Genomic DNA, 8410 nt, shown 5'->3' on the forward strand with positions numbered 1-8410 from the left:
CATCCTTTCCTCACTGGGACAATGCTCTAATAATAAAGATCATCACACTTTTATTTACTTACAACTCAAGAATTACAACTTGATACTTAGAACAAAATATGACTCTATATGAATGCCTCCGGCGGTGTACCGGGATGTGCAATGAATCAAGAGTGACATGTATGAAAGAATTATGAAAGGTGGCTTTGCCACAAATACGATGTCAACTACATGATCATGCAAAGCAATATGACAATGATGAAGCATGTCATAATAAACGAAATGGTGAAAAGTTGCATGGCAACATATCTCAGAATGGCTATGGAAATGTCATAATAGGTAGTTATTGTGGCTGTTTTGAGGAAGGTATATGGTGGGTGTATGGTACCGGCGAGAGTTGCGTCGCACAAGTAAGGCTAGCAATGGTGGAAGGGTGAGAGTGCGTATAATCCATGGACTCAACATTAGTCATAAAGAACTCACATACTTATTGAAAAAATCTATTAGTTATCGAAATGAAGTACTATGCACATTCTCCTAGGGGGATAGGAAAAGACCATCGCTCGTCCCTGACCATCACTCATAAGGAAGACAATCAAAAAGTAAATCATGCTCCGACTTCATCACATAACGGTTCACCATACGTGCATGCTACGGGAATCACAAACTTTAACACAAGTATCTCTCAAATTCACAACTACTCACTAGCATGACTCTAATATCACCATCTTCATATCTCAAAACAACCATAAAGAATCAAACTTCTCATAGTATTTAGTGCACTTTTTATATGAAAGTTTTTATTATATCCCTCTTGGATGCCTATCATATTAGGACTAAATTTATAACCAAAGAAAATTACCATGTTGTTTAGAGACTCTCAAAATAATATAAGTTAAGCATGAGAGTTTATCAATTTCTATAAAATAAAACCACCGCCATGCTCTAAAAAGATATAAGTGAAGCACTATAGCAATGTTGCCTAGCTCAAAAGATATAAGTGAAGCACATAGAGTATTCTAATAAATCACGATTCATGCACGTCCCTCTCAAAAGGTGTCTATATAGAGGATGATTGTGGCAAACCAAAAAGCAAAGACTCAAATCATACAAGATGCTCCAAGCAAAGCACATATCATGTGGTGAATAAAAATATAGCCTCAAGTAAAGTTACCGATAGACGAAGACGAAAGAGGGGATGCCTTCCGGGGCGTCCCCAAGCTTAGGCTCTTGGTTTTCCTTTAATATTACCTTGGGGTGCCTTGGTCATCCCCAAGCATAGGATCTTGCCACTCCTTATTCCATAGTCCATCAAATCCATACCAAAAACATGAAAACTTCACAACACAAAACTCAACAGAAAATCTCATAAGCTCCGTTAGTATAAGAAAATAAATCACCACTTTATGGTACTGTTGCAAACTCATTCTTTATTTATATTGGTGTAATATCTACTCTGTTCCAACTTTTCCATGGTTCATACCCCCCGATAATACCCATAGATTCATCAAAATAAGCAAACAACACAAAGAAAACAGAATATGTCAAAAACAGAACAGTCTGTAGCAATCTTGTCGGGGCGGGTAGGCCACGAGCACCTATGGGGCCGGCGGACCGGGCCCCTTTCGGTTCGGCGGGGGGCGGAGGCCGCACGAAGAGCAGATCGAGGCGAAGCACACGAGCGGTTTACCCAGCTTCGGAGCTCTCCGGAGAGATAATACTCCTACTGCTGCTTGTCTGATTGTATTGCATTCTTGCTCGGGAGCGCTGAGTGCTACAGTACCCCTCAGCTGCTAACGAGACCGAGCGTGAGTGCCTTCTGGTTTCGAACCCCCCTCTACGTTGCGCATGGGCCTCCTTTTATATGCTCAAGGGGTCACCGACAGGTGGCAACGTAGGCAAGGGCAAAAATGGAAAAGAGGTGCGGTTGGTGCACCTACTTGTACAGTGTATCATACCTAACCCTGACGGCAGGGGACAAAGGCATTAAATGACCGTCTGCGTCGCCCAAACAATGCAGAAAAGTGACCGTTAGGGGCTCCACCGCTTGCCACGATGGCAATCTTGTCATCTCCGCTTGCCACCTCGCACCGCCGGCTGCACAGCCTCTCGCCACGCGCGCCTGGGACGGTCCCAGGGCAACACGTTGGTGGATGTGCTGGAGCGCGGGTGCAGAGTGGTAGTTTTGCCGCGGCAAGCGCCTTGCCGCGGTCGTTGTCTTGTCGTGTCCGGAAGCTTGTCGCTCACCGGGCCTTGCCGGGACGCGCGGCGCGTCGCGGCAAGTTCCTTGAGATGCCTTGGTTGGCCTTTCCGGCAAGCTCCTCTTGCCGGGGCGTTGGCCTTCCCGGCAAGCTCCTCTTGCCAGGGCCTTGTCTTCTTGGCTTGAACACTTTGTTCTTGAATGGCTCCAAAGGAACCACGGAGGGCCTTGGCGGTCACCCGGCAAGCCTTGCCGCGGGGTGCTGCGACTGCCCGTGCACAAGTTCGGGATACTAGGGTACCCCTACTCTAGTACACCGATAGGAGCCCCCGGGCCTGGGCCACACACGGTGCCGAGCGCTGTTGGGCCAGGCCCAAAACAGGGCACGGGCACGCGCGGCCTGGGTTACGCCGTATCTCATTCCGTGTCCACCGCGCCCTCCCCTAACGGCACGCGTTGAATGCGGCGTCGTGGGAGAGATCGTGGGTGGATTCTTTATTCGGGAAAAACGGAACGTCCGCCCCCTCCCCCTTTATAAGCAGGGGAAACAGGGGCAGTTCCCCCATCTTTGCCAGTTGCTGTCCCAATCTCAGAAATCTCCGCCGCTCCCCCCTTCTTCCAAAACCGAAAGAGAGCAGCGCTCCGCCCCCCATCGCCGTCGGCGCCACCAACGCCTTCGATCTCCCCCACTACCTCGGCCATGGCTCCGAAAGCCGGGAAGGCTGTGAAGTCGGCCGAGGCGCTGCGGCTCGAGGCGCTGTGAAAGGAGCGGGCCACTTTCCCTCCCGAGCTCGCCGTGATGGAGCTGAGGGAGTGGTACTACCTCTTCTGGTCGACGGAGACGCGAGCGCATCCGCGCACGAAGGTACTCTCCGCCGCCGCTTCGAAACGGGCTCCAAACGGATACCCTTTCTTCGCACTGTTCTTCTACTGCGGGCTCTGCCCGCCTTTCTCTGAGTTCTTCTGTGATATCATGAACACCTACGGGTTCCACCTCCTTGACTTCACCCCCAACGCCGTTCTGACCATGGCAGTTTTCGCACATCTTTGCGAAAACTTTGTCGGAGTCCATCCAAACGTAGCTCTCTTTCGCCACTTCTTTATGCCTCGAGTTGAGAGAGGAGAGCCTCTATCCGGCGGAATCGCCTGGATCTCGAGAGCCGGCAAGAAGGAAGCCTATCTGGAGGGGGAGCTCCGCAGCAAATGGGAGGAGTGGAGAGCCGATTGGTGCTGGATCATCGAGGAGAACCCGCAGCCGTTCACTGCCCAGCGCCAAGCCCCAGTAGTGCGCGGTGGCGATTGGAGCAGTATGGCCCCGGAAGACGATAGGCTGAAGATCGCCGTCACCCGGATCCTGCGCCTTAGGCTTGCCGGGCTCACTGTAGGCGCCGTTGGCGCGGATTTTCTTCGCCGCCACATCGCCCCCCTGCAGGAGAGGAGGAGACCCGCCTGGGAGTTCGGGGGTCCGGCGGACATCTTGAGGCTGCGCCCGGGCCTCAACTTCAATTTCACTGTCCTGGAACTGGACGCGATGCTCAAGGAGCTGTTCAAGCACGACCCTCAACATCCCGAATGGTTCAGGTTGCCGAATGGCGTCGTTCCGCTATGCAACAACTCCTCGCTCGACCGCATCCGTGCAATGATGCCGCTGTGCAATTCACATGGAATCGTTCCCACTTGGCAAGCCTGCAAACGACGTCGTGCAGGCGTTCTTTGACGGCTTGGTGGAGGTGGCGGTCCGCTCCGACGAACATAAGAGCCTCACCCGCGACACCACTGATGAGGAGATGCAGCGCATCGCCACCAGGGCGGAAGAGGCGGCGGCAGCCGCTGCCGCGGGCGAGTTTGGGTTCACCGTGGAGGAGGCAGAGGCAGCAGAGGCGGCAAGCCTTGCCGAGCGAGAGTGGCTTGACGGCGAGGAAGAGCTTGCCGGGCCTGACGCCGAGTCGAGCGAACCCGCCGAGGGTGCGAGCGGCCCGCCATCTCCAGGTAGCCTGCCGCAAGCGGAGCCCTCAGCACAGCCCCCAGCTCCACCAAGAAGGCGTCTCCGCAAGGCCGGGGATGTAGCAGGGCGGCAGACGAGTCAACAGCCGTCGCACCACGCGACACGCTCCACCGCGACAAGCACTGTTGCCGCGGGAGCGCCTCACGCCGCTGCGGCAACTAGAGCGGGGTCGTCCCGGACCACCGCCGCTGCCCCCGCCAAGCGGCCAAGGGAACCTACTCCTCCGCCTCGTCGCGCCGAAGGTGGGCCGGACTTCGACCTCTCCGCACTCAGCTCCGATGAGGAAGAAGAAGAGTAAGATTCTTTATTGTACTTGTAGTTCTTCAATTCTTGCTGCTTTTGTCTTGTATCTGATCTGCTTTACTCTGAACTTATTCCTTTTCAGGACCCTGGCCCAGAGAGCGGCGAAGAGAGCCAAGGCTCCGGTGATTGTCATCGAGGACGAGCCCACCGCGTCAACAGGGGGCGCGCCCGAGACCACCTTGCCGGACCCGGCAATCATTCCCCAAAGCAGCCCCCAGCGTAATTATATGGTTTATTCCTCGCTGTTAGGCGCGCATGGGTGCTCTTTCTTTGCTGATATCTAACTCTTGGCTTGTGTAGGAGCAGAGCAGCCTCACCAGGAGCGCTCGGAAGCCGCCCCCGACGTGTCGTCTGCTTCGACTACGCCGCCTAGGGAGGATTCCCCGGCAAGGGAACGTTCTCCGGCAAGGGAGGAATCTCCGACAAGGGAGAAGTCTCCGGCAAGGGACAGCACCAGCGACCCCCTGGTGGTGGAGCCCATGACTGTAGATCCCAATACAGGTAACCCTCCTTGCTTGAAAACTTCCCTTGGGTTCTTCTTATTCTGATTTTCTTTTCGGATATTTGCTTGACTTTTCTTCCTTCTCCGGTCGTCAGATCCATCTGCCACGGAGCCAATGGAGACCGAGGTCGGCGGCGAGGAGAACGCGCGTGGCGATACCGACGACGCCGCCGCCACCGAAGAAGAAGCCAGCGCTGATGATCCCGCCGGCGAAGAGGCCGCCAAAGCTGCTGGCGCAGGAGCTGGCGAGGGGTCCGGCGATCGCACTGGCGACCCTGAGGCCACAGGAGCGCAAGGCGCTACGCCGACCGCCGACCCCTCCGCCGCTACTGCAGCGCCAGGCTCCGAGGAGCCCCAGCCCGGCGCCTACTTGAAGGCCGGCGATGGCGTCTTCATCAAGCTCCCCTGGGCGTCGAGCTCCAGGGCACCGGTCGAAGGAGAAACTTTTGATGGAGAGGTGCTCGCCTCTCCTGGGCTGACGCTAGTTGACGCGCCGAGCAGCAGTAGTGGCGAGTCTGAGGAGGAGCAACTGCTGCGGAAGCTGGTGTCGCTCTACCGCGCCCGACAAGCCAAGGTGGAATCCCGGGAAGCGCTTGTCGCGCAGGCGGGAGCGGACATCGAGAAGCGCGCAGAGGAGCTCCGGAGTCGCAACCAGGAAGCTCTCCGGTCCTTGGCAGAGGAACGGAATCAACTCACCGAGGAGCGGAAAGCCTTCCTCCTCAAGAAGGCTGAAGCCGAAGAGCAACAGCGGCTTGCCGCCGAGGAGCTATTTGCGCGGGAGGGTGAGCTGGCGCAGCGGAAGGTCAACCTCGACAGCCACGAGGAGGAGCTTGCCGCGCGCAAGCAAACATTTGGCGGGGCTCTCAAGGAAGCAAAGGACGCGGCCGCAACTGCCGAGGCCGCCAAGAAGGAGCTGGAGACAAAGGTGGCGCAGCTGGAGGCCGATCTCAAGACGAGCGGCGAAGAGCTTGCCGCGCTCAAGCGTGAGCGCGAGAAGGACGCCTACGCTCATGGCGAGCTGCAGGGCCGTCTCATCGAGAAGGGCAAGGAGCTTAGCGCCGCCAAGGACTCCAACGTGGATCTTGAGATGAAGCTGGCCACCTTGACCCAGACGCTGGACGGTGCCAGGGAGCGGGAGGTGGCCTTGAAGGAGGAGATCAAGGCCAACGAAGCGCTGCTGACGAGGGCCGCCGAAACCCAGAACACCTTCAGGGAGACTGTGAAGCTCTGGACGGAGGGTCTCGTGAACATCGGCAGTCATCGACAGGGAGCTGGCGCAGCTGGAGATGGAGGATTTCGGGTATTCCTCCGATGAGAACCTCCAGCCCAGCGCCAAGCTCACTTTGTTCTTCAAGGGCGTGGCGACGGCCCTCCAGCGACTCCGGGAAAGGATCCCAAAGTAGCTGGCTGACGAGTCGCGCACGATCTGCACGAGGGTTCTGCAAAAGGTGTTGGTGAAGGTGGCCTTCCGCAACCCAGGCCTCAACCTCACCAACGTCCTCAAGAAGCTGCCGGCGGATGCTGATCTGGAAGCGCTCAAGGCCCTTGTCTTACCCATTGTGGACAAGGTGAATGAGGTCAAGAGGGTTGATGGCGATCGCGTAGATTAGGCCGCCCGTTTCCTCCTTTTCTTGTCGCTGTTGGTCATGTTACGGGAACAATCTCTTAGAGCTGCGACAAGTTATCTTGTAATATAACTTTATTTTGGGTATCGATTGCTATGTTATTTCCTCTATTTGATTCCTTCCTTTGTATGTTTTTGCCCTACGCTTTTAGGGAACTTGCCGGCGCAGGCACCTTAGCCGCGAGCGCTGAGTGCGGGACGTCAGTAGCCTGCTGGCGGTGCTGCTACCGACAAGAAACCTTGTCGCGACTAGTCGCAGCTCACTTATGTTGTTGAGCGGACTCGAAACAAAGTAAGGGCGCAACTAGCCACGAGTTGGTTCCTCCGCGCACAGGTTTTCCATACAAAGCACGGTCGTTCGAGGAAGATAACTTAAAAATTTTAAAACTGATTGCTCAAACTTTGGCAACTTAGCTTTTCTGTCGTTTGCTTCCCGGCAAGGCGAATCTTTCTTGAACGACGCCTGGTCCACACGATTATCTTCTCCTTCCCCCCCGGTAAACTTGTGGGCGAGGGAACCTTCCCTTTCTTTGAGGAAAAGAAAGAAGAGAAAATAAAGATATGGAGCCATACGGCTCGTTATTGCTTACCGGGGGTAGGTGCTGCACAAAGTGTCAGATAGCACATGCAAAAAAATAGAAAGCATGAAATTGACAGGATGTGCAGAGCACATGAGCTTTATTTATGCATGGGGTTTGCGCCCGGCTTTGTACAAAGGGTTACATGCAACAGCGGCAAGGCTTGTACAAAAGGTGGTTGCCGGAACAGGTTCCGGCAACCGCGCCTTACGGGTAAAACTTACGAAGATGCTCAATGTTCCAGGAGTTGCTCACCGGAAAGCCATCTTCGGTCTCAAGGCGGACAGCGCCAGGCCTAGTGACTCGTTTCACCCAGTAAGGGCCTTCCCACTTTGGCGTCAACTTGTTGGAATTCTTGGCGGAATGAACGCGCCGAAGAACAAGGTCGCCTTCCTCGAGACTTCTGGCATTAACTTTGCGGCTATGGTAGCGGCGCAAAGCTTGCTGGTACCGAGCAGCTCGTACAGCAGCCTGAAGACGGTCCTCCTCAAGGAGCAGCGCGTCATCTTGTCGCAGCTGTTCTTGCTCAAGCTCATCATAAGCGAGCACTCGAGGCGACCCGTATACAAGTTCCGTGGGGAGAACTGCCTCTGCTCCATAGACTAGAGCGAAAGGTGTCTGGCCAGTGGCTCGATTTGGCGTTGTCCTGATCGACCAAAGAACCACCGGCAGCTCCTCGATCCAGTTCTTTCCGCACTTGTGCAGCCTGTCAAAAGTCCTGGTCTTGAGCCCGCGCAGCACTTCAGCATTTTCCCTCTCCGCTTGACCGTTGCTTCTCGAGTGAGCAACGGAAGCGAAGCAGACCTTGGCGCCAAGATCTTGGACGTATTGCATGAAGGTGCGGCTCATGAATTGTGTGCCGTTGTCGGTGATGATCCTGTTAGGGATCCCGAAATGGCAAACAATCGACCTGAAGAACTTGACTGCTGACTGTGTTGTCAACTTCCTCGCTGCTTCCACTTCCGGCCACTTTGTGAACTTGTCGATTGCAACGTACAAGTACTCAAAGCCCCCGACAGCTCGGGGAAAGGGGCCGAGGATGTCGAGCCCCCAGACCGAAAATGGCCAGGATAAAGGGATCGTCTAGAGAGCTTGAGCCGGCTGGTGTATCTGCTTGGAATGGAACTGGCACGCTTCACACTTGGTTACTTGTGCAGTTGCATCCTGGAGGGCTGTCGGCCAAAAGAAACCTTGTCGGAATGCTTTGCCGTCAAGTGCT

Source organism: Triticum dicoccoides, chromosome 5B (genome assembly GCF_002162155.2).
Source record: "Triticum dicoccoides isolate Atlit2015 ecotype Zavitan chromosome 5B, WEW_v2.0, whole genome shotgun sequence".
NCBI lineage: Eukaryota > Viridiplantae > Streptophyta > Magnoliopsida > Poales > Poaceae > Triticum > Triticum dicoccoides.